A 10,000-nucleotide genomic window follows, 5' to 3' on the forward strand; every position below is an offset into this window, starting at 1 on the left:
CCGGTACCTGTCTGGTCGACCCGCCACTGAGTGTGTAATCCAAAACAGGCCAAATATCGATGAAGCCCTGAACCTCACAGGGCTTCTGTGCGCCCCACCATCGGGGGTCAAATTCAACAAAAACGTGATAAATCAAAAAGTACACATCCGATCTTGATGGGGTTTTTTTTGCACGAAAGTGCATAAATAGACGAGCATTTACATTCAATTAAAAACGTTTTTGTATAAAACATTTTAATAGGAAATCGTGTTTCAAGTTTTGGGAAAAAAGTGAATTTCACAGGATGCATAGGTTCCTGTGGATGCGAATTTTTTTTTACATTATGTAATTGTTGCCCATCACGAGAGAGGGTATGAGACGAAATTTGGGACCTCTAGCCCTTCGGGAAGTATTTTTAATCATTTTTTGAAAATTACAGAAATTGGTCGAAAAAATGACAGAGTCCCACTTTTCACAGCCGTGCACCTGGTGATTGAAAACGTGCATCTGGTAACCCAAAAATGCGGTTCTCAATGCGCTTGCCGGTGTTACAGATATACATGTCCGATAATGATGCACCCTACTACGGACCTTTTTCAATGGGGGCCGGCCTGAATTATTTATGGAAGGTATGATTACTTTTTTTTTCTCCGTGCAACTGGTGATTGAAAACGTGCACCTGGTCACCCAAAACACGGTTCTCTATGCGGTTAGCGGTGTTCCCGAGATTCATGTCCGATAATGATGCACCCTACTACGGACCTTTTCAATGGGGGCCGGTCCGAATTATTTATGGAAGGTATGATTTTTTTTTTCTCTCTCCGTGCAACTGGTGATTGAAAACGTGCATCTGGTAACCCAAAACACGGTTCTCTATGCGGTTAGCGGTGTTCCCGAGATTCATGTCCGATAATGATGCACCCTACTACGGACCTTTTCAATGGGGGCCGGTCCGAATTATTTATGGAAGGTATGATTTTTTTTTTTTTTTTCAACACTTTTCCCCTCTTTTTCTCTCTCTGCCGGGGCCGGCCCTGGGTGCTTTATGGACGGTTTAAAACATGACTATGGATGCAAATGCTCATTTTCCTCCGTGCAACTGGTGATTGAAAACGTGCATCTGGTAACCCAAAAATTATAAAACGGTTTTAAATACTTTTACCCGTCATTCTATTGATATAGCCCGCTAGGGGAGTGCCCCACTACGGCCCTCTCTCTGTCAGGGCCGTCCTTGGGTGCTTTTTAGACACTTTAAGAAATCACGATGGATGCAGATTGCTATTAATCCTCCGTGCAACTGGTGATTGAAAACGTGCATCTGGTAACCCAAAATTTCAAATATGGTTCAAAATGAATTTAAAGGCACCCCTCTCATTGTTGCCCGCTATGGGAGCACCCCACTAAGGCCCTGTCTCGGTCGGGGCCGTCCTGAGTGCTTTATAGACACTTTAAGAAATCGCGATGGATGCAGATTGCTATTAATCCTCCGTGCAACTGGTGATTGAAAATGTGCAACTGGTGATTGAAAACGTGCACCTGGTCACCCAAAACACGGTTCTCTATGCGGTTAGCGGTGTTCCATATATTCATGTCCGCTTATGGCGCACCCTACTACGGACCTTTAGCAATGGGGGCCGGCCCGAATTATTTATGGAAGGTCTGATGATGATTTTTTTTTTTTTTCCACCATCTCTTTCTCTCTCTGCCGGGGCCGGCCAAGAGTGCTTTATGGACGGTTTAAGACATGACTATGGATGCAAATGCTCATTTTCCTCCGTGCACCTGGTGATTGAAAACGTGCATCTGGTAACCCAAAAATTATAAAACGGTTTTAAATACTTTTACCCGTCATTCTATTGATATAGCCCGCTAGGGGAGTGCCCCACTACGGCCCTCTCTCTGTCAGGGCCGTCCTTGGGTGCTTTTTAGACACTTTAAGAAATCACGATGGATGCAGATTGCTATTAATCCTCCGTGCAACTGGTGATTGAAAACGTGCATCTGGTAACCCAAAATTTCAAATATGGTTCAAAATGAATTTAAAGGCACCCCTCTCATTGTTGCCCGCTATGGGAGCACCCCACTAAGGCCCTGTCTCGGTCGGGGCCGTCCTGAGTGCTTTATAGACACTTTAAGAAATCGCGATGGATGCAGATTGCTATTAATCCTCCGTGCAACTGGTGATTGAAAATGTGCAACTGGTGATTGAAAACGTGCACCTGGTCACCCAAAACACGGTTCTCTATGCGGTTAGCGGTGTTCCATATATTCATGTCCGCTTATGGCGCACCCTACTACGGACCTTTAGCAATGGGGGCCGGCCCGAATTATTTATGGAAGGTCTGATGATGATTTTTTTTTTTTTTCCACCATCTCTTTCTCTCTCTGCCGGGGCCGGCCAAGAGTGCTTTATGGACGGTTTAAGACATGACTATGGATGCAAATGCTCATTTTCCTCCGTGCACCTGGTGATTGAAAACGTGCATCTGGTAACCCAAAAATTATAAAACGGTTTTAAATACTTTTACCCGTCATTCTATTGATATAGCCCGCTAGGGGAGTGCCCCACTACGGCCCTCTCTCTGTCAGGGCCGTCCTTGGGTGCTTTTTAGACACTTTAAGAAATCACGATGGATGCAGATTGCTATTAATCCTCCGTGCAACTGGTGATTGAAAACGTGCATCTGGTAACCCAAAATTTCAAATATGGTTCAAAATGAATTTAAAGGCACCCCTCTCATTGTTGCCCGCTATGGGAGCACCCCACTAAGGCCCTGTCTCGGTCGGGGCCGTCCTGAGTGCTTTATAGACACTTTAAGAAATCGCGATGGATGCAGATTGCTATTAATCCTCCGTGCAACTGGTGATTGAAAATGTGCAACTGGTGATTGAAAACGTGCACCTGGTCACCCAAAACACGGTTCTCTATGCGGTTAGCGGTGTTCCATATATTCATGTCCGCTTATGGCGCACCCTACTACGGACCTTTAGCAATGGGGGCCGGCCCGAATTATTTATGGAAGGTCTGATGATGATTTTTTTTTTTTTTCCACCATCTCTTTCTCTCTCTGCCGGGGCCGGCCAAGAGTGCTTTATGGACGGTTTAAGACATGACTATGGATGCAAATGCTCATTTTCCTCCGTGCACCTGGTGATTGAAAACGTGCATCTGGTAACCCAAAAATTATAAAACGGTTTTAAATACTTTTACCCGTCATTCTATTGATATAGCCCGCTAGGGGAGTGCCCCACTACGGCCCTCTCTCTGTCAGGGCCGTCCTTGGGTGCTTTTTAGACACTTTAAGAAATCACGATGGATGCAGATTGCTATTAATCCTCCGTGCAACTGGTGATTGAAAACGTGCATCTGGTAACCCAAAATTTCAAATATGGTTCAAAATGAATTTAAAGGCACCCCTCTCATTGTTGCCCGCTATGGGAGCACCCCACTAAGGCCCTGTCTCGGTCGGGGCCGTCCTGAGTGCTTTATAGACACTTTAAGAAATCGCGATGGATGCAGATTGCTATTAATCCTCCGTGCAACTGGTGATTGAAAATGTGCAACTGGTGATTGAAAACGTGCACCTGGTCACCCAAAACACGGTTCTCTATGCGGTTAGCGGTGTTCCATATATTCATGTCCGCTTATGGCGCACCCTACTACGGACCTTTAGCAATGGGGGCCGGCCCGAATTATTTATGGAAGGTCTGATGATGATTTTTTTTTTTTTTCCACCATCTCTTTCTCTCTCTGCCGGGGCCGGCCAAGAGTGCTTTATGGACGGTTTAAGACATGACTATGGATGCAAATGCTCATTTTCCTCCGTGCACCTGGTGATTGAAAACGTGCATCTGGTAACCCAAAAATTATAAAACGGTTTTAAATACTTTTACCCGTCATTCTATTGATATAGCCCGCTAGGGGAGTGCCCCACTACGGCCCTCTCTCTGTCAGGGCCGTCCTTGGGTGCTTTTTAGACACTTTAAGAAATCACGATGGATGCAGATTGCTATTAATCCTCCGTGCAACTGGTGATTGAAAACGTGCATCTGGTAACCCAAAATTTCAAATATGGTTCAAAATGAATTTAAAGGCACCCCTCTCATTGTTGCCCGCTATGGGAGCACCCCACTAAGGCCCTGTCTCGGTCGGGGCCGTCCTGAGTGCTTTATAGACACTTTAAGAAATCGCGATGGATGCAGATTGCTATTAATCCTCCGTGCAACTGGTGATTGAAAATGTGCAACTGGTGATTGAAAACGTGCACCTGGTCACCCAAAACACGGTTCTCTATGCGGTTAGCGGTGTTCCATATATTCATGTCCGCTTATGGCGCACCCTACTACGGACCTTTAGCAATGGGGGCCGGCCCGAATTATTTATGGAAGGTCTGATGATGATTTTTTTTTTTTTTCCACCATCTCTTTCTCTCTCTGCCGGGGCCGGCCAAGAGTGCTTTATGGACGGTTTAAGACATGACTATGGATGCAAATGCTCATTTTCCTCCGTGCACCTGGTGATTGAAAACGTGCATCTGGTAACCCAAAAATTATAAAACGGTTTTAAATACTTTTACCCGTCATTCTATTGATATAGCCCGCTAGGGGAGTGCCCCACTACGGCCCTCTCTCTGTCAGGGCCGTCCTTGGGTGCTTTTTAGACACTTTAAGAAATCACGATGGATGCAGATTGCTATTAATCCTCCGTGCAACTGGTGATTGAAAACGTGCATCTGGTAACCCAAAATTTCAAATATGGTTCAAAATGAATTTAAAGGCACCCCTCTCATTGTTGCCCGCTATGGGAGCACCCCACTAAGGCCCTGTCTCGGTCGGGGCCGTCCTGAGTGCTTTATAGACACTTTAAGAAATCGCGATGGATGCAGATTGCTATTAATCCTCCGTGCAACTGGTGATTGAAAATGTGCAACTGGTGATTGAAAACGTGCACCTGGTCACCCAAAACACGGTTCTCTATGCGGTTAGCGGTGTTCCATATATTCATGTCCGCTTATGGCGCACCCTACTACGGACCTTTAGCAATGGGGGCCGGCCCGAATTATTTATGGAAGGTCTGATGATGATTTTTTTTTTTTTTCCACCATCTCTTTCTCTCTCTGCCGGGGCCGGCCAAGAGTGCTTTATGGACGGTTTAAGACATGACTATGGATGCAAATGCTCATTTTCCTCCGTGCACCTGGTGATTGAAAACGTGCATCTGGTAACCCAAAAATTATAAAACGGTTTTAAATACTTTTACCCGTCATTCTATTGATATAGCCCGCTAGGGGAGTGCCCCACTACGGCCCTCTCTCTGTCAGGGCCGTCCTTGGGTGCTTTTTAGACACTTTAAGAAATCACGATGGATGCAGATTGCTATTAATCCTCCGTGCAACTGGTGATTGAAAACGTGCATCTGGTAACCCAAAATTTCAAATATGGTTCAAAATGAATTTAAAGGCACCCCTCTCATTGTTGCCCGCTATGGGAGCACCCCACTAAGGCCCTGTCTCGGTCGGGGCCGTCCTGAGTGCTTTATAGACACTTTAAGAAATCGCGATGGATGCAGATTGCTATTAATCCTCCGTGCAACTGGTGATTGAAAATGTGCAACTGGTGATTGAAAACGTGCACCTGGTCACCCAAAACACGGTTCTCTATGCGGTTAGCGGTGTTCCATATATTCATGTCCGCTTATGGCGCACCCTACTACGGACCTTTAGCAATGGGGGCCGGCCCGAATTATTTATGGAAGGTCTGATGATGATTTTTTTTTTTTTTCCACCATCTCTTTCTCTCTCTGCCGGGGCCGGCCAAGAGTGCTTTATGGACGGTTTAAGACATGACTATGGATGCAAATGCTCATTTTCCTCCGTGCACCTGGTGATTGAAAACGTGCATCTGGTAACCCAAAAATTATAAAACGGTTTTAAATACTTTTACCCGTCATTCTATTGATATAGCCCGCTAGGGGAGTGCCCCACTACGGCCCTCTCTCTGTCAGGGCCGTCCTTGGGTGCTTTTTAGACACTTTAAGAAATCACGATGGATGCAGATTGCTATTAATCCTCCGTGCAACTGGTGATTGAAAACGTGCATCTGGTAACCCAAAATTTCAAATATGGTTCAAAATGAATTTAAAGGCACCCCTCTCATTGTTGCCCGCTATGGGAGCACCCCACTAAGGCCCTGTCTCGGTCGGGGCCGTCCTGAGTGCTTTATAGACACTTTAAGAAATCGCGATGGATGCAGATTGCTATTAATCCTCCGTGCAACTGGTGATTGAAAATGTGCAACTGGTGATTGAAAACGTGCACCTGGTCACCCAAAACACGGTTCTCTATGCGGTTAGCGGTGTTCCATATATTCATGTCCGCTTATGGCGCACCCTACTACGGACCTTTAGCAATGGGGGCCGGCCCGAATTATTTATGGAAGGTCTGATGATGATTTTTTTTTTTTTTCCACCATCTCTTTCTCTCTCTGCCGGGGCCGGCCAAGAGTGCTTTATGGACGGTTTAAGACATGACTATGGATGCAAATGCTCATTTTCCTCCGTGCACCTGGTGATTGAAAACGTGCATCTGGTAACCCAAAAATTATAAAACGGTTTTAAATACTTTTACCCGTCATTCTATTGATATAGCCCGCTAGGGGAGTGCCCCACTACGGCCCTCTCTCTGTCAGGGCCGTCCTTGGGTGCTTTTTAGACACTTTAAGAAATCACGATGGATGCAGATTGCTATTAATCCTCCGTGCAACTGGTGATTGAAAACGTGCATCTGGTAACCCAAAATTTCAAATATGGTTCAAAATGAATTTAAAGGCACCCCTCTCATTGTTGCCCGCTATGGGAGCACCCCACTAAGGCCCTGTCTCGGTCGGGGCCGTCCTGAGTGCTTTATAGACACTTTAAGAAATCGCGATGGATGCAGATTGCTATTAATCCTCCGTGCAACTGGTGATTGAAAATGTGCAACTGGTGATTGAAAACGTGCACCTGGTCACCCAAAACACGGTTCTCTATGCGGTTAGCGGTGTTCCATATATTCATGTCCGCTTATGGCGCACCCTACTACGGACCTTTAGCAATGGGGGCCGGCCCGAATTATTTATGGAAGGTCTGATGATGATTTTTTTTTTTTTTCCACCATCTCTTTCTCTCTCTGCCGGGGCCGGCCAAGAGTGCTTTATGGACGGTTTAAGACATGACTATGGATGCAAATGCTCATTTTCCTCCGTGCACCTGGTGATTGAAAACGTGCATCTGGTAACCCAAAAATTATAAAACGGTTTTAAATACTTTTACCCGTCATTCTATTGATATAGCCCGCTAGGGGAGTGCCCCACTACGGCCCTCTCTCTGTCAGGGCCGTCCTTGGGTGCTTTTTAGACACTTTAAGAAATCACGATGGATGCAGATTGCTATTAATCCTCCGTGCAACTGGTGATTGAAAACGTGCATCTGGTAACCCAAAATTTCAAATATGGTTCAAAATGAATTTAAAGGCACCCCTCTCATTGTTCCCCGCTATGGGAGCACCCCACTAAGGCCCTGTCTCGGTCGGGGCCGTCCTTCAGTGCTTTATATACAGTTTCATATATTACGATGGATGCAGATTGTGATTGTTTTCCAAAAGACCCGTGTGTATCTGGTAACCCAAAAATTATAAAACTGTTTTAAATCATTTTACCGGTCATTCTATTGATATAGCCCGCTAGGGGAGTACCCTACTACGGCCCTCTCTCGGTCAGGCCCGTCCTTAGGTGCTTTATATACAGTTTAAGATATTACGATGGATGCAGATTGTGATTGTTTTCCAAAAGACCCGTGTGCATCTGGTAACCCAAAAATTAAAATATGGTTCAAAACCCGGGTAACACCACTCTATTTACGGACATGACAGTAGAGCTTACCCCCTGGAGCTATTGACCTCCAGGCTTGTAGGCCCTTACTCACCACCCGGGTATCACCCCTCTATTTCGGGGATGATACCAGCAGGGGACCCCCCCCACCTCCACAACCTCGCATACCAGGTGAACCAGGGCACCCACACTTAAGCACCCCTCCTCGGACATTAAAGCAGATAACCGCGCTGTTATGAACCGCGTGCACCTGGTCACCCAAATGGAACTTGTGCACCTGGTCACCCAAAAGGACCGGCGTGCACCTGGTCACCCAAAGGCCGGAGTGCACCTGGTCACCCAAAAGGACCATGTGCACCTGGTCACCCAAAGGCCGGCGTGCACCTGGTCACCCAAAAGGACCGTGTGCACCTGGTCACCCAAAAGCCGGCGTGCACCTGGTCACCCAAAGGACCATGTGCACCTGGTCACCCAAAGGCCGGCGTGCACCTGGTCACCCAAAGGCCGGCGTGCACCTGGTCACCCAAAGGACCATGTGCACCTGGTCACCCAAAAGGACCATGTGCACCTGGTCACCCAAAGGACCATGTGCACCTGGTCACCCAAAGGACCATGTGCACCTGGTCACCCAAAAGAACCGTGTGCACCTGGTCACCCAAAGGCCGGCGTGCACCTGGTCACCCAAAGGACCATGTGCACCTGGTCACCCAAAAGGACCATGTGCACCTGGTCACCCAAAGGCCGGCGTGCACCTGGTCACCCAAAGGACCATGTGCACCTGGTCACCCAAAAGAACCGTGTGCACCTGGTCACCCAAAGGCCGGCGTGCACCTGGTCACCCAAAGGACCATGTGCACCTGGTCACCCAAAAGGACCATGTGCACCTGGTCACCCAAAGGCCGGCGTGCACCTGGTCACCCAAAGGACCATGTGCACCTGGTCACCCAAAAGAACCGTGTGCACCTGGTCACCCAAAGGCCGGCGTGCACCTGGTCACCCAAAGGACCATGTGCACCTGGTCACCCAAAAGGACCATGTGCACCTGGTCACCCAAAGGACCATGTGCACCTGGTCACCCAAAGGACCATGTGCACCTGGTCACCCAAAAGAACCGTGTGCACCTGGTCACCCAAAGGCCGGCGTGCACCTGGTCACCCAAAGGACCATGTGCACCTGGTCACCCAAAAGGACCATGTGCACCTGGTCACCCAAAGGCCGGCGTGCACCTGGTCACCCAAAGGACCATGTGCACCTGGTCACCCAAAAGAACCGTGTGCACCTGGTCACCCAAAGGCCGGCGTGCACCTGGTCACCCAAAGGACCATGTGCACCTGGTCACCCAAAAGGACCATGTGCACCTGGTCACCCAAAGGACCATGTGCACCTGGTCACCCAAAGGACCATGTGCACCTGGTCACCCAAAAGAACCGTGTGCACCTGGTCACCCAAAGGCCGGCGTGCACCTGGTCACCCAAAGGACCATGTGCACCTGGTCACCCAAAAGGACCATGTGCACCTGGTCACCCAAAGGCCGGCGTGCACCTGGTCACCCAAAGGACCATGTGCACCTGGTCACCCAAAAGAACCGTGTGCACCTGGTCACCCAAAGGCCGGCGTGCACCTGGTCACCCAAAGGACCATGTGCACCTGGTCACCCAAAAGGACCATGTGCACCTGGTCACCCAAAGGACCATGTGCACCTGGTCACCCAAAGGACCATGTGCACCTGGTCACCCAAAAGAACCGTGTGCACCTGGTCACCCAAAGGCCGGCGTGCACCTGGTCACCCAAAGGACCATGTGCACCTGGTCACCCAAAAGGACCATGTGCACCTGGTCACCCAAAGGCCGGCGTGCACCTGGTCACCCAAAGGACCATGTGCACCTGGTCACCCAAAAGAACCGTGTGCACCTGGTCACCCAAAGGCCGGCGTGCACCTGGTCACCCAAAGGACCATGTGCACCTGGTCACCCAAAAGGACCATGTGCACCTGGTCACCCAAAGGACCATGTGCACCTGGTCACCCAAAGGACCATGTGCACCTGGTCACCCAAAAGAACCGTGTGCACCTGGTCACCCAAAGGCCGGCGTGCACCTGGTCACCCAAAGGACCATGTGCACCTGGTCACCCAAAAGGACCATGTGCACCTGGTC

Source organism: Oncorhynchus mykiss, chromosome 20, assembly GCF_057628025.1.
Source record: "Oncorhynchus mykiss isolate SJ-2025 chromosome 20, ASM5762802v1, whole genome shotgun sequence".
In the NCBI taxonomy this organism is placed as follows: Eukaryota; Metazoa; Chordata; class Actinopteri; order Salmoniformes; family Salmonidae; genus Oncorhynchus; species Oncorhynchus mykiss.